The sequence below is a fragment of the Triturus cristatus genome, chromosome 8 (genome assembly GCF_964204655.1).
Source record: "Triturus cristatus chromosome 8, aTriCri1.1, whole genome shotgun sequence".
Taxonomy (NCBI): Eukaryota; Metazoa; Chordata; class Amphibia; order Caudata; family Salamandridae; genus Triturus; species Triturus cristatus.
Window position 1 is genome coordinate 716,694,127 of NC_140591.1, and position 20,864 is coordinate 716,714,990.

Below are 20,864 nucleotides of genomic sequence, written 5' to 3' on the forward strand. Positions count from 1 at the left end.
ATTAGGCAACTTTTTACTAGTGTTTAGAAAGGTATAGTTGAATGATGCCACATAATTTTAGAAAGAATGGTGAAGATGCAGCATAAAAGTGTGCTTTTAAGGATGCTCAAATAAGGTGTTATTCATTAGTCATCATTTTACTAGTGTTTAGAAAGGTATAGTTGAATGATGCCACATCATTTTAGAAAGAATGGTGAAGATGCATCATAAGGGTGTGCTTTTAAGGATGCTCATATAAGGTGTTATTAATTAGGCTTCTTTTTTTCTAGTCTGTAGAATGGTATAGTTGAATGATGCTGCATAATTTTAGATAGAATGGTGAAGATGCAGCACAAAAGTGTGCTTTCAAAGATGCTCATATAAGGTGTTATTAATTGGGCTTCTTTTTTCTAGTCTGCACAAAGGTATAATTGAATGATGCTGCATAATTTTAGATAGAAAGGTGAAGATGCAGAGCACAAGTGTCCTTTTAAGGATCCTCATATAAGGTGTTGTTAATTAGGCTTCTTTTCTCAAGTCTGTAGAAAGGTATAGTTGAATGATGCTGCATAATTTTAGATAGAATGGTGAAGATGTAGCACAAACGTATGCAGCAGATATTACCCTTGCATGCATGTAATAATCCACTGTCTACTTATGTACTTTCCCTACAGTCATGCAATTATGCAGGCTGTACCTATACAGCCATATAATAACCTATATACTAGTTCTGCAGTTGTAGGATTATCCATGCCCTTCTGTTGCATTCGTCTATTCATTTAGGCATTACTCAATGACTCATGAATCCCTTCAAGTGCTATTTATACACTTATCCATGCAGTCAATGTGTATGTTTGCACTCATGAAATTAGCCATTCACTTTTCATCTTGTCCCGTACTTACCCAGTGAGTACCATTACACTCATACAATTACCCAAGGAGTACCCATTGAGTGTTGGGATTACTTAGTGATATCTATTACATGTTTCAGTTTCTAGGTTTCAACATATTTTACAAATATTGTATACATATTTCTTTTACGTATCATGATCATTTGATAACGTAGGGAGATATATATACTCGCCATGCAGTTTTACAATGATGCAGGCGTTACATATGCAGTGCTGTAATCACCCAGGCGTTACTGCTGCACTGATGCAATCATTTATGCAGTATCTATGTAGTTATGCAATCACTAAGGTATTACTCATGTACTTATGTAATCACCCAGGCACTACTGCTGCACTCCTTGAATCAAGGAGGCACTACCTTTGTACTCATGTAATAACTCAGCCAGTAGTCATGGTGTTGTGAAATCACCCACACACTGCTTTCACACTGTTTTATTTACTCAGGCTCCACCTCAGCAGTCCTGCAACCACCCAAGAAGTAGCCATGCACTTGTAAAATCACCCAGTCACTTTGTATGTAGTCATGTCAATCCCTAGACATTCTCCCTGTAGTCATGTAATCAGTGAGATGTTATCTACGTTGTCCTTTAATTAGCTTGTACTCTTTATATCAGATTCACACTTTTTTTGTACTTATGTAATCATTCAGCCACTAGTCATGTAGTTTTAAAATCACCCAGTCACTACCTTTCCACACCTGTAAATACTCAGGCAGAATCCTTCTAGTTCAGTAATCACCCAGGCGGTGTTCATGAACTTATATAAAATCACCCATTCACTAGCTTTCTACTTCAGTAATCTCCCAGATATTACCCTTGCAGGCAAAGAATCACTCAGGGTCTAGTTACGTGCTATTCCTACAGTTTTGGAATCATGCAGGCTGTTGCTGTGCAGTCATGTAATTACCTACACACTACCCTTGCAGTCGTCAAATCACCCATTCCTGTCTGTTGCATTCATGTATTCATGTAGGCAGTACTCAATGACTCATATATGCCTTCAGGTGCTATTTATACACTTATCCATGCACTTAATGTGTATGTTTGCACTCATGAAATTAGCCAGTCACTTTTCATCTTGTCCTGTACTTACCCTGTGAGTACCCTTGCACTCATACAATTACCGAAAAAGTACCCATTGAGTATTGGGATTGCTTAGTGAGATCTATAACATGTCTCAGTTTCTAGGTTTCAAAATGTTTTGGAAATATTGTATACATATTTCTTTTACATATCATGATGATTTGATAAGGTAGAGAGATAGGTATGTGTGCTTTAACAATATGGAGACACATATCGTTGAGTTATGTAATAGTGTGCTGCTTTATATTTGACTAACCCAACTCTCATGCAGTTATAAAAGCACCCAAGTACTCGCCATGCAGCCTTACAATGATGCAAGCATTACATATGCAGTACTGTAATCATACAGGCGTTACTCCTGCACTGATGCAATCATTTATGCAGTATCTATGTAGTTATGCAATCACTGAGGTATTACTCATGTACTTTTGTAATCACCCAGGCACTACTGCTGCAGTCCTTAAATCAAGGAAGCACTACCTTTGTACTCATGTAATCACTCAGCCAGTAGTCATGGTGCTGTGATTTCACTCAAACCCTGCTTTCGCACTCTTTTATTTACTCAGGATCCAACTCCGTAGTCCTGCAATCACCCAAGATGTAGCCATGCACTTGTAAAATCACCCAGTCTCTTGGTATTTTGTCATGTCAATCCCTAGACATTTTCCCTGTAGTCATGCAATCAGTGAGATGTTATCTACGTAGTCCTTTAATCCCCTTGTACTCTTTCTATGAGATACGCACTTTTCTTGTACTTATGTAATCATTCAGCCACTAGTCATGTACTTATAAAATCACCCAGTGACTACCTTTCCACACCTGTAATCACTCAGGCAGAGTCTTACTAGTTCAGTAATCACCCAGGCGGTGCTCATAAACTGATAAAATCACCCACTCACTTGCTATCTACTTTAGTAATCCCCCAGATATTACCCTTGCAGGCAAGGATTCACTCAGGGTGTAGTTACGTACTACCCCTACAGTTATGCAAACATGCAGGCTGTTGCTGTGCAGTCATGTAATTACCTACACACTACCCTTGCAGTCGTCGATTCACCCCTGCCTTTCTGTTGCATTCATGTATTCACATAGGCAGTACTCAATGACTCATCTATGCCTCCAGGTGCTATTTATACACTTATCCATGCACTCAATGTGTATGTTTGCACTCATGAAATTAGCCAGTCACTTTTCATGTTGTCCTGTACTTACCCAGTGAGTACCCTTTTACTCATACAATTTTCCAAGGAGTACCCATTGAATGTTGGGATTACTTAATGAGATCTATTATGTGTCTCAGTTTCTAGGTTTCAACATGTTTTGGAAGTATTGTATAAATATTTGATTTACATATCATGATGATTTGATAACGTAGAGAGATATGTATGCCTGCTTTTAGCAATATGGAGACACTTATAGTTGAGTTATGTAATAGTGTGCTGCTTTATATTTGACTAGGCCCAACTCTCATGGAGTTATAAAAGCACCCAAGTACTCGCCATGCAGCCTTACAATGATGCAGGCGTTACATATGCATTGCTGTAATCAGTCAGGCGCTACTGCTGAACTGATGCAATCATGTATGCTGTATCTATCTAGTTTTGCAATAACTAAGGTATTACTCATGTACTTATGTAATCACCCAGGCACTACTGCTGCACTCCTTGAATCAAGGAGGCACCACCTTTGTACTCATGTAATCACTCAGCCAGTCGTCAGGGTGTTGTGAAATCACCCAGGCACTGCTTTCGCACTGTTTTATTTACTCATGCTCCACCTCAGTAGTCCTGCAATCACCCAAGGAGTAGTCATACACTTGTAAAATAACTCAGTCACTTGCTATGTAGTCATGTCAATCCCTAGACATTCTCCCTGTAGTCATGCAAATAGTGAGATATTATCTACATAGTCCTTTAATCCCCTTGTACTCTTTCTATCAGATACGCACTTTTCTTGTACTTATTTAATCATTCAGCCACTAGTCATGTACTTTTAAAATCACCCAGTCACTACCTTTCCACACCTGTAATCACTAAGGCAGAATCTTAATAGTTCAGTAATCACCCAGTTGGTACTCATGAACTTATAAAATCTCCCACTCATTTGCTATCTACTTCAGTTATCCCCCAGATATTACCCTTGCAGGCAAGGAATCACTCAGGGTCTAGTTACATACTACCCCTACAGTTTTGCAAACATGCAGGCTGTTGCTGTGCAGTCATGTAATTACTACACACTACCCTTGTAGTCATTGAATCACCCATGCCTTTCTGTTGCATTCATGTATTCACATAGGCAGTACTCAATGACTCATCTATGCCTTCACATGCTATTTATACACTTATCCATGCACTCAATGTGTATGTTTGCACTCATAAAATTAGCCAGTCACTTTTCATCTTGTCCTGTACTTATCTAGTGAGTACCCTTGCACTCATACAATAACCCAATGAGTACCCATTGAGTGTTGGGATTACTTAGTGAGATCTATTATGTTTCTCAGTTTCTAGGTTTCAAAATGTTTCGGAAATATTGTATACATATTTCTTTTACATATCATGAAGATTTGATAACATAGAGAGATATGTATGTGTGCTTTAACAATATGGAGACACTTATAGTTTGGTTATGTAATAGTGTGCTGCTTTATATTTGATTAGGCCCAACTCTCATGTAGTTATAAAAGAACCCAAGTACTCTCCATGCAGTCTTACAATGATGCAGGTGTTACTCATGGAGTGCTGTAATCACTTAGGTGTTACTGCTGCACTGATGCAATCATTTATGCAGTATCTATGTAGGTATGCAATCACTGAGGTATTACTCATGTACTTATGTAATCACCCAGGCACTACTGCTGCCCTCCTTGAATCAAGGAGGCACTAACTACCTTTGTACTCATGTAATCACTCAGCCAGTAGTCATGGTGTTGTGAAATCACCCATGCACTGCTTTCATACTCTTTTATTTACTCAGACTCCACCTCAGTAGTCCTGCAATCACCTAAGAAGTAACCTTGCACTTGTAAAATCACCCAGTCACTTGGTATGTAGTCATGTCTATCTCTAGACATTTCACTGGAATTATGTGACTGTTCAGCTGAGGCGATTTTCGCCTAGTTACACATTTTCTGCTTTTGCCACATAATCCATCAACTGCCGCATAATCTGAAGATTTGAAGAAAAAAAACCTTGTTTCTACCTCAAATGGCTTAAACGTTACCAAAAATGTGGCGACAATTGTGTCAGCGTGGTGGAAGGCACTTTGCAAAGCTGGAATGGTCACCTGTTACTTATTGCTAAATTTGGTTGTTAAATTGGTACTAATGGTGTACAAACCACTCTTGCTCTTTTCTGTGCCTCTCTCGCCTCTTTCTTCATTTCTCTTGCTTCTTTCGGTACCCTTCTCTTGCCTCTTTCTGCACATCTCTTCGCCTTTCAGCACCTCCCTTCCTTCTGTGCCTCTTTTGCTTCTTTCTGCACCTCTCTTTCTTCTTTCCTCTGCACCTCTCGTACCTCTTTCTGCACCTCTGTTGGTTCTTTCTTTACTTCTCTTGCCTCTTTCTGTACACTCTTCCCTCTTTCTGCACCTCTCTTGCCTTTTTTGCAACTGTCTTGCCTCTTTCTGCACTTCTCTTGCCTCTTTCTGAACTTTGCTTGCTTCTTTCTGCACTTCCCATGTGTCTTTGTGAACCTCTCTTGCTTCTTTCTGCACCCTTCTTTCCTCTTTCTGTACTTGACTTGCCTCTTTCTGCAACTCTCTTGCTTCTTTCTGCACTTCTCTTGCTTCTTTCTGCACCTCTGTTGATTCTTTGTGCACCTCTGTTGCTTCGTTCTGCACTTCTCTTGCCTCTTTCTATATTTTTCTTCCCTCTTTCTGCACTTGTCTCCCCTCTTTCTGTACCTCTTGTGCCTCAATTCTGCAATTCTCTTGCCTCTTTCTGCACCTCTATTGTTTCTTTCTGTACTTCTCTTACCTCGTTCTGCACCCCTCTTCCCCTCTTTCTGTACCTCTGTTGGTTCTCTCTACACTTCTCTTGATTCTTTCTGCACCTCTCTTGCTTCTCTCTGTACCCCTCTTGCCTCTTTCTGTATCCCTCCTCCCTCTTTCTGCATCAGTCCTGCCTCTTTCTACACCTCCTTATAAACAAAAGGATCCACCCAAGGGAGGTTACGATGGATGATTTTTGATCATGGGACAAGTGTGTTTCCTACATTGGTGGGAAGCACATTGTGTTTCTTAAATACCCCTCACACACCAAAAGGGCCCTTGGTGCCATAGAGGTCTTTGCGTCCCTCTACGGAACTTGGCATGCTACTACCAGTGGATGCGCGGGAGCACTGATGTTTCCACTATGTGTAGTGTGAGAGAGGGTGAGTGGTAGGGTAAGGAGTGAGTGATAATTGAATGTTAAAAAATACCTAGCACCTATGGAGTAGAAAAATGTAATATGCCTTGGTGCCGGTATTGTTAAAAAAGTATGAGGTGGAGGTGTGCTGTATTAATGTACAAGACCTCCTGTGTGTGTCAACATGTTTCGAAGCATACTGCTTCTTCTTCAGGACGGGTACACAGATCCCTACCCTACTCACATGAAATGTGTGACAATGTCAACAATGATTAGACGCTATGAGTAGACAGATAATAAAATCTACAAATACCACCCAATGGTCTCAATCTGATTTGCGAAATTCCTTAATTTCAATTTGCTGTACTGAAGCCAGTGGCGTCATGAGCCTATGAAATGATGGGGACCCGGTGCTATATGCACTATTTAGCAGGGTACTACCTCATATAATCATCTCCCTCGCGGCATCCACGGCATTCTCTTGCCTCTTTCTCCACCTCTGCTGCTTCTTTATGCACTTTTTCTGCCTCTTTCTGTATACCGTTCCCCTCTTTCTGTTCCTCTCTTGCTTCTTTCTACACTTCCGTTGGTTGTCTCTGCACATCTCTTGCTTCTTTCTGCACCTTTCTTGCTTCACTCTGTACCCTCTTGCCTCTATCTGCACCATTGATCCGTCTTTCTGAACCTATCCTGTCTCTTTCTGCACCTCTCTTCCATCTTTCTGTAGTTATGTTTCCTCTTTTTTCACCTCAGTTACTTTTTTGGCACTTCTCTTGCCTCTTTCTGCACCTCTCTTGCTTCTTTCTGCACTTTTGTTGCTTCTTTCTGCACCTCTATTGCTTCATTCTGCACCCCTCTTGCCGCTTTCTGCACCCCTGTTCCCTCTTTATGCACCTGTCCTGCCTCTTTCTGCACCTCTCTTACCTCTTTCTGCAGTTCTCTTGCCTCTTTCTGCACCTCTGTTGCTTCTTTCTACACTTCTCTAGCCTCCTTCTGCACCTCTCTTCCTGTACCTGGGTTGCCCCTTTCTGTACCTCTCTTGCCTCATTCTGCACTTGTTGTCTGTTTCTGCACCTATGTTGCTTATTTCTGCATTACTATTGTCTCTTTCTATACCCCTCTTCTCTCTTTTTGCACCTCTGTTGATTCTTTCTGCACTTCTCTTGCTTCTTTCGGTACCTCTCTTTCTTCTCTCTGCACACTCTTGTCTTTTGCTGAACCCCTCTTCCTTCTTTCTGAGCCTCTTTCTGTAGTTCTCTTGCCTCTTTCCAAACCTCTCTTCCTTCATTCTGCACCCCTCTTCCTCTTTCTGCACCCCTCTTCCCTCTTTCTGCACCTGTCCTGCTTCTTTCTGCACCTCGCTTGCCTCTTTCTGCAGTTCTCTTGCCTCTTTCTGCACCTCTGTTGCTTCTTTCTACAGTTCTCTAGCCTCTTTCTGCACTTCCCTTCCTGCACCTGTGTTGCCTCTTTCTGTACCTCTCATGCCTCATTCTGTAGTTCGCTTCCCTCTTTCTGCCCCTCTGTTGCTTCTTTCTGCACCTCTCCTGCCTCATTCTGCAGTTCTCCTGCTTCTTTCGGTACCACTATTGCTTCTTTCTGCACTTCTCTTGCTTCTTTCTGCAACTTTCTCGCTTCTCTCTGCATCCCTTTTCCCTCTTTCTGCACCTGTCCTGCCTCTTTATGTACCTCTCTTGCCTCTTCCTTCTGTTCTTTTGCCTCTTTTTGCACCTCTGTTGTTTCTTTCTGTACTTCTCTTGCTTCTTTCTGCACCTCCCTTGCTTCATTCTGCAACTTTCTTGCTTCTCTCTGCACCCCTCTTCCCTCTTTCTGCACCTGTCCTGCCTCTTTATATATCTCTCTTGCCTCTTTCTGCTGTTCTCTTGCCTCTTTTGCACCTCTGTTGCTTCTTACTGTACTTCTCTTGCTTCTTTCTGTACCTCTCTTTCTGTACCCATCTTTCCTTTTTTTGCATCTGTTGCTTCTTTCTGCATTTCTCTTGTCTCTTTCGGCACCTCTGTTGCTTTGTTCTGCACTTTTCTTGCCTCTTTCTGCACCCTTCTTCCCTCTTTCTGCACGTGTTGCTTCTTTCTGTACCTCTCTTGCCTCATTCTGCAGTTCTCTTCCCTCTTTCTGCACCTCTGTTGCTTCTTTCTGTACTTATCTTGCTTCTTTCTGCACCACTCTTGCTTCATTCTGCACTCCTCTTTCAGTACCCATCTTTTCTCTTTCTGCACCTGTCCTGTTACTTCCTGTACCTCTCTTGCATCTTTCTGCATTTCTCTTGCCTCTTCCTGCACCTCTGTTGCTTCTTTATGCATTTCTCTTGCCTCATTCTGCACCCCTCTCCCCTCTTTCTCTACCTGTCATGTCCCTTTCTGTACCTCTTTTGCCTCATTCTGCAGTTCTCTTACCTCTTTCTGTACATCTGTTGCTTCTTTCTGTACACCGCTAGCCTCTTTCTGTACCTCTGTTGGTTCTCTCTGCACTTCTCTTGTTTCTTTCTGCACCTCTCTTGCTTCTCTCTGCACCCTCTTGCCTAGCCTTTCTCTTTCTGAACCTCTCTTCCCTCATTCTGCAGTTCTCTTGCCTCTTTCTGAACCTCTCTTGCTTCATTCTGCACACCTCCTCCTCTTCCTGCACCACTCTTCCGTCTTTTTGCACCTGTCCTATCTCTTTCTACACCCCTCCTGCCTCTTTCTGCAGTTTGCTTGCCTCTTTCTGCACCTCTGTTGCTTTTTTCTGTACTTCTCTTGCTTCTCTCTGCACCCTCTTGCCTCTTACTGCACCCCTCTTTCCTCTTTCTGCACCTATCCTTTCTCTTTCTGAGCTTCTTATACCTCTTTCTGCACCTCTGTTGCTTCTTTCTACACTTCACTAGCCTCTTTCTGTACCTCTCTTCCTGCACCTGTGTGCCTCTTTCTGTAACTCTTGTGCCTCATTCTGCAGTTTTCTACCCTCTTTCTGCACCTCTATTGCTTCTTTCTGTACTTCTGCTTCTTCTCTCTGCACCCTCTTTCCTCTTATTGCACCCCTCTTTCCTGTTTCTGCACCTATTCTTTCTCTTTCTGAGCTTATTTTCCCTCTTTCTGTAGTTCTCTTTCCTCTTTCCGAACCTCTCTTGCTTCACTCTGCACCCCTCTTCCTCTTTCTGCACCCCTCTTCTCTCTTTCTGTACCTGTCCTGCCTCTTTCTGCACCTCTCTTACCTCTTTCTGCAGTTCTCTTGCCTCTTTCTACACCTCTGCTGCTTCTTTATACAGTTCAACAGACTCTTTCTGTACCTCACTTCCTGCACCTGTGTTGCCTCTTTCTGTACCTCTCGTGCCTCATTCTGCAGTTCTCTTCCCTTTTTCTGCACCTTTGTTGCTTCTTTCTGTACTTCTCGTGCTTCGTTCTGCACCTCTCTTGCTTCATTCTGCACACCTCTTTATGTACCCATCTTTCCTTTTTTTTGTACCTGCCCTGCCATTTCCTGTACCTCTCTTGCCTCCTTCTGCAGTTCTCTTGCCTCTTTCTGCACCTCTGTTGCTTCTTTCTACATTTCACTTTCCTCTTTCTGCACTCCTCTCCCCTCTTTATTTACCGGTCTTGCACCTTTCTGTACCTCTATTGCCTCATTCTGTACTTTGCTTGCCTTTTTCCGCACCCTTCTTGCCTCTTTCTGTACCTCTGTTGGTTCTCTCTGCACTTCTCTTGCTTCTTTCTGCACCTCTCTTGCTTCTCTCTGCACCCTCTTGCCTATATTTCTGAGCCTCTCTTCCCTCTTTCTGCAGTTGTCTTGCCTCTTTCTGAACCTCTCTTGTTTCATTCTGTCCCCCTCCTCCTCTTTCTGCACCCCTCTTCCCTCTTTCTGCACCTGTCCTGCCTCTTTCTGTACCTGTCATGCCTCATTCGTCAGTTCTCTTCCCTTTCTGCACCTCTGTTGCTTCTTTTTGTGCTTCTTTTGCCTCTTTCTGTACCTCTCTTGCTTCTTTCTGCACCCCTCTTGCCTCTTTCTGCACGTCTGTTGCTTTTTTCTGCATTTCTCTTGCCTCTTTCTGGACTTCTTTTCCCTCTTTCTGTACCTGTCTTGCCTCTTTCTGCACCTCTCTTTCCTCATTCTGCAGTTCTCCTGCCTCTTTTTGCACCTCTGTTGCTCCTTTCTGTACTTCTCTTGCTTCTTTATGCACCTCTCGCTTCATTCTGAATACCTCTTGCCTCTTTCTATACCCATCTTCCCTCTTTCTGCACCTGCCCTGCCACTTCATGTACCTCTCTTGCATCATTCTGCAGTTCCGTTGTCCCTTTCTGCACCTCTGTTGCTTTTTTCTGCACTTCTCTTGCCTCTTTCTGCACCTCTCTTTCTTTTTTTTGCACCTGTGTTGTCTCTTTATGCTCCTCATTTGCCTAATTTTGCAGTTCTGCTGCCTCTCTCTATACCTCTGTTCCTTCTTTCTGCACTTCTTGTGCCTCTTTCCGTACCCCTCTTCCCTTTATCTGCACCTCTGTTGCTTTTTTCTGCACTTCTCTTGCTTCTTTCTACCCCTCTCTTGCTTCTTTCTGCACTTATCTTGCCTCTTTCTGCACCCTCTTCCCTCTTTCTGTAACTCTCTTGCCTCTTTCTGCACACTCTTCCGCCTTTCTGCACCTCTCTTGACTTTTTCTGCATCTCCCTTGCCTCTTTCTGTACATCACTTGCTTCTTTCTGCACCTCTCTTTCCTCTTTCTGCACCTCTCTTGCTTCTTTCTTTACCCCTCTTCCCTCATCAGCACCTGTCGTCTGCAACTGAACTCGGACAAAACGGAGGTCCTCATCCTTGGACCCACCCCCTCAGCCTGGGACGACTCGTGGTGACCGACCACGCTGTGGACAGCACCGACACCCACCGACCACGCACGCAACCTAGGATTCGTCCTCGACTCCTCCCTCTCCATGGCGAAGCAGGTCAACGCCGTCTCCTCCTCCTGCTACAACACCCTCTGCATGCTCCGCAGGATCTACAAGTGGATCCCAACCAAAACAAGAAGAACGGTGATGCAGTCCCTCGTCAGCAGCAGGCTAGACTATGGCAATGCACTCTATGCAGGAATCCCAGCCAAACACATGCGTCGACTACAAAGCATCCAAAACGACTCCGCCCGACTGATCCTCAACGTACCCCGCCGCAGCCACATCACCCCCACCTGAGAGACCTGCACTGGCTCCCCATTGACAAGAGGATCACCTTCAAGCTCCTCACCCACGCACACAAGCACTCCACAACGCCGGACCAGCCTACCTGAACAGCAGACTCAACTTCTACACCCCCACCCGCCAGCTCCGCTCCGCGAACCTCGCCCTCGTCACGGTCCCCCGCATCCAATGAAAGACCTCCGGCGGCAGAACCTTCTCTTACCTCGCCGCTAAGACCTGGAACACCATGCTGACCCACCTACGGCAGACCCAAGACCTACTCACCTTCAGAAGGCTCCTCAAGACCTGGCTCTTCGAGCAGTAGCGGCACCCCCCCCATAGCGCCTTGAGACCCTCACGGGTGTGTAGCACACTTTACAAGTACCTTGATTAATTGATTTTTTGATTGATTGTCCTGCCTCTTACTATACCTCTCATGCCTCTTTCTGTAGTTCTCTTGTCTCTTTCTGCATCTCTGTTGCTTCTTTCTGTACCTCTCCTGCTTCTTTCTGCACTTCGATTGCTTATTTTTGCACCTTTCTTCCTTTTTCTGCACCTCTCTTGCCTCTTTCTGCACTTCTCTTGCTTCTTTCTTCACTTGTCTCCCTCTTTCTGCACATGTCTTACCTATATAGGCATAGTTAGAAATTAGCATTGGTATTTTTTTAGAAGTTCACCGAAAAAAACACAGGTTTCAGGGACACTATATTTAGAGATTAGCATTTAAAAAACCTTAGAAATTCACTGTTAAAACCACAGGTTTCAGGGACGTTATAGTTAGGCTGACATTTCACTTGTAAAAAAACAGAGAAATTCAGCCGTTATAGTTAGCTGAGCTAACTAACTTGCACCCCCGCAATGCACTGCTGATGATGTCACATGTTACATCACTCATGAATAGTCTGTGACATCACTGATGACATCTCAAATGACATCATTGATGGCATCACTGATGACATCATCCACATAATCTCTTATGCACCTACTCACACCCCAATATAACCTATTATATTCCCACTACAAATTTCAGACTACCATTCTTGAAACAATTGACACACCAATACCAGTACGTACATATCTACTCATTAATTCATCTGTCTACATACACATCCACTCACTCACCCATACAGGCACTCATAAAGCCAGTCACTCAACAATACAGCCGCTGAGATAGTCATTTATATACCCACACAGCCACTCATATACCTTCAGTCACACAGAGAGCTGCTCACACACTTACTCACTCACCCAAACACAGAATCACACAACCACTTACTCACTCATACAGAAACACACACACACTAACTACTCATACAGATAATACCAAATACTTACTCTCCATACAGTCGCTTACACAGGCACACACTCACCCATACGGCCTCTCTCACAATCACTCACTCATACATAGTCACTTATATACTCCAACACTCACATATACTACCTTTCACATTTGCAGTTACTCATCCATATACCAGTGAGACATCCATTCACTCACCGACACAGCCATATGCACACTCACTTGCCCAAACAGTCCCTCACAGATGCCCTCATGAACCCATTATAGGAGAGTAGGATCTGCTTCACATGGGCACCCCCACTTTTTGCTGGTGTTTCACTGTTTTTCAACCTTAGTCAGGCTGTGGCCCTGCTAATCAGGACCCCAGCCTAGCTGCTTCCTCTCTAAAATGGTTTCCATGTACATTAGGTACAATTCTAATTGGATTCTGGAGTGCCTTATAAGCCCCTAGTATATGGTATACTATGTACCTAGGGCATAGGTACCTCAGAGGCCTACCAGCAGCTGAAGCATGTATTATGCCACCCCTGGGAAGCACTCCAAAATGACACCACAGCTCTGCTACTGCAGCCTGGGTAAGGTGGTGCCTGCACCCCTTACTGTGGTATAGGTTATCTATATCACAACAATTATACATACATATAAAACCTATAAGTCACTCCTATGGCAGGCCTTAACAATCCTGAAGGCAGAGTGCTTGGTTTGTATGTGAGAGGGTACCCCTGCATGAGCAGAGCCCTCTGCAGTGTTCGGAGTACCTCCGCTGATGCTGTTTGTGGTGCAGCCTGACCATATACTCTTAAGTGCATTATAACCTCGCGGTAAATGCTGACTTTGGGATGGCTGCACGGAAACATGTCGTGTTTGGTGTCAAACACTTTTGAATACTACCCCCCTCCAGTTCTGGTGGCAGGGGTAGCATTCCACCTTTCTAGAGGGAGAGATATGTTCACACTGGTCTACTCGGTTAAGACTTTCTAAAGTCCTGGCATCACAAAATGGATGCCACTGCCACAGACACGGGTCTGGCCTCCTTCTGCTGACCGAAACTCCATCAGGGGAGGCCTGGACAATAGGTTTCCTGTCCCAGGGAGGTGTAACCACCTCCACAGACAGGCAGATGTGTATTGGGGCTGGGCGGGAGCACTCTCTGGTGCTTTGAAGTCCTGCACTGGGGGCACACTTGGTGTCCCTGTGCATAGTCCAGTTCAAACCGGTTGCAGGGGCTACCTGCCCCTGCTCTGGCATGAAACTGGACAAAGGAAATTGGTGTAACTACCCCTCTTTCCAAACCCTCCCATAGGTGGGTCCCTAGAGTATGTCCAACCCCTAAACTTAGTATAAGTATGGGAACCCAGTCCTTGCGACTTTAGATTACCCTTGACAAAACTCTGCAATATATATCATGGACCTTCGATGTTCTATTTCAACTAGAAGACTGAAGAAATCTCCCTTGGGGTCAAAGAATGACTCCCCTGCTTGGCAGGCACCAAAGAAGCAACTGACGGGTCTGCATCGCTGAAGCTCCCGCCGGACGCCATAGTCTTTGCATCACCAGATGTGGATTTCCAGATTTCTCCAAGGTTTCCCTGATTCTACAGCAAAGCTGAGGCCCGTGGCTATCGTGGGTGACGTGGAACCTTGACCCCTGGACATTGTGATCTTTTGCAGCTCCATCATCTTCCTGGTCTTCCTCGAAGTTGTGCTTTCGGCTCCGAGTAGCCCCAGCCTTGAGCACCTCCTGCACCGAAGATTGCTGGCCTCCACTCCACGAGTGACCCGTGGGCCAGTTTCAAGTGCGACCGCTTGAGGCTTCTTTGCGATTGCCAGCCCGTTGGCTAGTAGGTCCCCATGAAGGCAACTCCTCTTCTGATTGGGTTTTCCTGGTTGCTCCAGACATGCCCCGACTTACCCTTACAGGACGAGTCTCCCAGACCTTGCTGAACCGACGTCCTTTCTCTGATTCCAAGTAACTTGCCGTTGCCAAGGCTTGTTATCATTATTATTATTATTATTAAATTTATTGGGCGCACAGCTACCCTATTCAGGGTTTCCTGGCGCAATGAGTCTAAAAGACAAGACCAGACTAGGTAACTGAGCCTATTACTGAGTAAAGAGCCAGGTCTTGAGGTCACGTCGAAATTTAAGGTAGTAGGATTCCTGTTTCAAGCAATTAGGAAGGGAATTCCAAAGTCTGGGTCCAAGGAATGAGAAGGAGCGTCCACTCATTCTGGTCAGTTTAAATGTAGGAAGTGCCATATTTCCTAGTGTGGCAGGACATAAGGCGCGAAACGGCGTGTAGGGACAAATACGTTTCTGTAAGTACGTTGGTGCTTCACCTTGCTTTATTTTAAAAATGAAGCAGAGGGTCTTAAATTTAATTTGATTGCCAATACGGAGCCAATGGAGGTTGTAGAGAAAAGGAGTGATGGAAGTTCTTCTAGGGACATGACAGAGAAGGTGCGCCGCAGAATTTTGGACAACCTGGACCTTGTTCAGAAGTTCCTTGTTGCTTCCCAAGTAAAGTACATTCCCGTAGTCCAGACGAGAGATGACGAGGGACTGGACTACGGTTCTCTGTGTAGAAAGAGGGAGCATCCAGAGTATCTTCCGCAGCCATCTCAGTATGGAAAAACAGGTACCAGCGGTATTAACTGCTTGTTGCCGCATGGCGAGTTGGCTGTCAATGATGAACCCCAAATTTCGAGCTTGAGCAACTGGCTGAGGGAACTGACCCATTTCTAGAGGCCAGTGCGAGGGATTCCAGAGATGTTTATCTTTGCCCAAGACAATGACCTCTGTTTTATCCCCATTTAATTTCAGGCAGTTGGCATTCATCCATTCCGAGACTCGGCGTAGGCCGCTCTGTAAAGAGTATACAGGAGTGTCTTTGGAAGAAGATAGAGAGAAGATGATTTGGGTATCATTGGCATAGGAGTATAACGTAAGGCCAGCGTCCTCGACGATGGTAGCAAGGGGTCGAACGTAGATGTTAAAAAGCATAGGGCTCAAGATAGAGCCCTGGGGGACTCCAAATGTCGATGAACGGGAAGTGGATGAAGAGCCAGAGGAAAAAACCTGAAATGTACGATCACTATGGAAAGAGGACAGCCACAGCAAGGCTGGACCTTCTATACCTGCTAGTTGAAGAGATTTCAACAGGATAGGGTGAGACACAGTGTCAAATGCTGCACTCAAATCCAATAAGATGAGTGCCATAGTCTCACCTTGATCAAGGCGAGAGCGTAGTTGTTCAGTAACTCCTAAAAGTGTAGTTTCAGTTGAAAAATATGTTCTGAAACCTGATTGAGAAGGGTGTAAAAATCCAGATTTTTCAATGTGAGTGGTTAGATGGAAATTGACGTGTCTTTCCCAAATTTTGGAAAACACTGGCAGAAGCGAGATTGGGCGGTAGTTAGCTAAGATTGAAGGATCGGCATTGGACTTTTTCAACAAAGGAACCACCATCACATGTTTCCAGTTGGATGGAACGGAGGACTCACGTAGAGAAGAATTCAGGAGCCCTCTACAAATTTCTAGCGCAATGGGGGAGAGTTGTTGTAGAATGTTAGATGGCAGGGGATCCAAAGGGGAACCAGATTTTACCCTAGTTAAGCAGTTCTCAAAAGATATCTCATCGAGGAGGGGCCATTGTGAAATTTTTCCTACATCAGAGAGAGGATCCACAGATATAGTATCTGAACAGGACTTATTTGAGACATTGGGGGCAGTGGAAGTTAGGTTATTGTGGATCGTCTTCACCTTATTGATGAAGAAATTGGCCAGGTTATTACATTTGGTTGAATCAAGAGCAGGAGGTAAGGGAAGAGTATTAGCACCGGCCAATTTTTTCACCATTGAAAACAGAACTTGAGAATGATTCAATGAGTTATTAATAATTGTAGAAACATATGTCACCCTTGCTGCTTTACAAGCAGAGTGATAAATGTGAAGAGCTGCTTTATAGTCGATTTTGCAGCTGGAAGCGTATGATTTGCGCCATTTTCTTTCCAAGGATTTACATTTAGTTTTCAAACTCTTTAAATCGTCGTTGAACCATGGAACTGGAATGCGGTGGGAGGAGGAGGTTTTAGGTGTAAAAGGCAGGCAAAGATTGATTGATGAAAACAAACACTCAGACACCGCTGAATTTAAAGAATTAAGTGAAAGTTCCAGATTCGGAGGGTTTACTTCAAGAAGGCTATTTAATTGATTTAAATTTAACTTGTGCCAAGGTCTCTTAGTGCTAGTGCTATAAGTGGGCAGAGATGAAGGGAAGCTGGGAACAGTGAGTTGGAAGTGGACCGCAAAATGATCTGACCAAACTAAGGGAAGGGCAGGCTGATTGCAGGTTAAAGAGAGGTTCGAAAAGATAGGGTCCAGTAAATGCCCTGCCAGGTGTGTAGATCCCTTGTTATGAAGAGTCAAGCCCAGGGCTTCTAAGCCAGCTAAAAAGATAGAGCTATCCAAGCTCACAGGGTCCTCCAGATGAAGGTTTAGATCGCCCAGAATCATAAAATTAGCTGCTTGTAGAATAAAAGGAGCGATTAGATCTGGTAAAGAGGAGGACCAATGTTTCGCGTAGCCAGGGGGGCGATAAATGAGCATTCCAGATATAGTCATTTGGGATGAAATGGTGAGTTTGAACAAGGCGGCCTCACAGCCTAAGAAGGATTGGGGTTCCAACTTACAGGAATACTTTGATCTAAAAATGATCCCTCTCCCGCCGCCCCTTCCCGTGCTTCTGTCATGCCTAACAATGACATAACCGGGGGGAAAAGCGCAAGCAATATCTGGCCCAGAGCTGGCATGAAGCCAAGTTTCAGTAATAAATAAGGCATCGGGTTTTTTTGACTGTAAAAAGTCATGAATGTGAGCCTCATTTTTCGGGAGTGAACGACAATTAAGGCTCCAGAAATGGAGGGAATTGCCTGCGCCTGGTAGTGACTTCTCCTTTGAGCAGGCGAGGTCAAAGGGCTTTCGATGTGCTCTAGAGCCCCGACCCCAAGCAAGATGACAATTAGGGCAAACAAACCTACCTGATTGAAATTTGGCTACAACACAGAGAGGCAAAATCAAGCCTCGCAGGGACCACAGATCGTCAGCTGAATATTTTAAGAAAATGGGAGTAGGAGCAGCTAATGAGCAGGCCCTGCTGGGTGCTGGCCGCGGACGGGTGCAGACGGGCTTGCATTTGGCTCGCCTGCCCCCGCTGCGCACGCACGCTGCGCGCTTGCATCCGGCTGTTAAAATAGAGGCCGGGGCAGGCTGGGAGGTGCAAGAGGGCGGAGCACGTGACTCTAGAGGAGTAAAGTGAAATTATGGAAGCGCCATATTGGAGAGGTGAGGTGCAAATAGCAATAATTAGCAGATAGCAGCCAAAGTCAGGAACAAAGCATTCCGATGTATTTCCGTTTTAATGTGCAAGTAAGCAGAGTGATTTAAAAGTTCAAAAGGTTGAGAAGATTATTCTGAGAGCACAAATAATTACAGAGGCTAAACAGTGATTTTGTTTTTTTTAAAAAGATTAAAACAACACAGAGTCAACACACGGGCAGGTTTAAGCAAATAACAGGTACGTTACCTACAGAGGGCGCGCTTGCATCCGGCTGTTAAAATAGAGGCCAGGGAAGGCTGGGAGGTGCAAGAGGGCGGAGCACGTGACTCTAGAGGAGTAAAGTGAAATTATGGAAGCGCCATATTGGAGAGGTGAGGTGCAAATAGCAATATTTAGAAGATAGTAGCCAAAGTCAGGAACAAAGCGTTCCGATGTATTTCCGTTTTAATGTGCAAGTAAGCAGAGTGATTTAAAAGTTTAAAAGGTTGAGAAGATTATTCCGAGAGCACAAATAATTACAGAGGCTAAACAGTGATTTTGTTTTTTTTAAAAAGATTAAAACAACACAGAGTCAACACACGGGCGGCTTTAAGCAAATAACAGGTACGTCCAATCTGGTCACCGACACCGCAGTACTCGACAGACTTTGTGGTACAGCTTGAATCCAGCTCCTGGTTGTCATCAGCACTAGGCCTGGGCCGTAAATTCCGTTCGCGGAATTTGCGGAATTTGCGGAATTTCGCGTTCCGCGGAGAACGCGAAATTGCTCAAAAGTCTGCTTTCTGCGATTTCGCGAAATTTTTGCTTGTTTGCGTTCTCAAAATGCGTGTTCGCGAGATATTTCTCCCCGAGCACGCAAACAGCAATTGTGAACAGGAAAAAAGCATCGCGAACAAGCAATTCCGCGTGTTCGCGGAATTTCTGCGTGTTCGCGGAGATTTTTTACCGTTTCGCGGAGATTTGCGTAACGCAATTCCGCAAATTACGCCCACCCCTAATCAGCACCTCTTGGACCTCGTGGCTGAAGAGTCAAGACACCCATCAACTCACCTGAAGCACCCAACATCTGTGGGCATTGGTCTATCGTGCCATTGGTCACTGGTAAGTGACCCAGACTCTGCCCCCTCTGCTTTCAGGTTCCTTCCATCCTAGATCGTGGCTTGGATCACTTCGGACACTTCTCCTCTTCATGGCAGCAGCATTTCTTCGCCAGCTCCCCTTGAAATCGACGACGCGACCCGACACCAAAAGACACCTATGCACCCGGCTTCCCTGGGTGAGGTAAGACGAGTACTCAGGTGCTCCCATGGGTGCTAGCCCTAGAACTTCCTAAGTCCAAAAGGGTTTGGTCCTGACTCAATTCTAAGTGTCCCTAATCTTTAAATTTTCAACCGTGACATTGCCCATAGAAGCTAACGGGAACCCGCGGCTGTGTTCACACACTGCACACGGCCCCCCTTGGGTGGTTCTTTGGGGTCGCCATGTTTCTACAGGCGCTAGGCCTTGTGTCTAGTTCAGTCGTGGTTCTTATACCACTTTATTGGTATATGGTTTGGTACGCCCCTGGGGCCCAAACGTGTATTTGTGCTAATATTGTTGATAACTGACTTGTAACTTAAGTACTTCGAACTCCAGCCTTATAAAGAGACTAGAGAGGTGTGTTTTATCTTAAATACATATATTTTAAATATATACCTGGTGTGGTTATCCTTTAATTTGATCAATTAAGAGATTATAGACTGGTAAAACAAGCTGCTTTACATTCCTTCAAGACTTAGCCTGAAGGCTGCTCTCCATAGCTACCACTAGGATCAGTGATGTCATCAGTGATGTCACTGACCATGTCATGAGTGATGTAATATGTGACGTCATCAGCAGTGCATTGCGGGCGCACGAGTTATAGTTAGCAGAACTAACTATAACGAAGGATTTGCTATGGTTTTGTATGAGTGAAATGTCCAGCTAACTAAAACACTCCTAAAAACCTATGTTTTTTTCTGTGAATTTCTAAGGTTTTTTAAATGCTAATTTCTAACTATAACGTCTCTGAAACCTATGGTTTTTTCAGTGAATTTCAAAGCTTTTTTAAATGCGAATTTCTAACTATAAAGTCTCTGAAACCTTTTTTTTTTCAGTGAATTTCAAAGGTTATGTAAATGTAAATTTTTAAGTGTAATAGTAATTATACCTATTTTTTTGTACTGATTTTCTACAGTTTTTTAACTGTTTATTTATAAATATTTTATTCATTAAATAACATATATTTTTCTTAAAATTGCAACAAAAAAAAATTACAACTGAAATATTGTTTAATTTTTTTGTTTTCTTTTTTTTATTTTAATATATATATATTATTTACGTTAAAAAAAAAATCCCAATTTTTTTGGGAGTCGCGCACCCAAAGTGTACACATTACGGTGGGTGCGCGGATTCTAGCCGCCATTTTAGAAACGTCGTGAAGGATCTACGTACGGTGTGCGACAGCTGCGTGTTTTTCAGTTACATCATATACATTTAATATTACGTGAAGTGCGCGATTGGTATGCGACCAGACCGCGAATCCTGCTCCCACGCATTCGCATCACATTACGGTACGTGACGCTTGCGCGGTGGCTGGTCCCGTCTGACATCATATACGTGCTGGGCGCGCTGGGTGCGCGACTCCCGCTAAATTAGTTTATGTTCTAAAATGATATGTATGTGTGTTTAATATACATATTAGGGCAAGAGACTATCTAAGATATTCATAAAAATAATA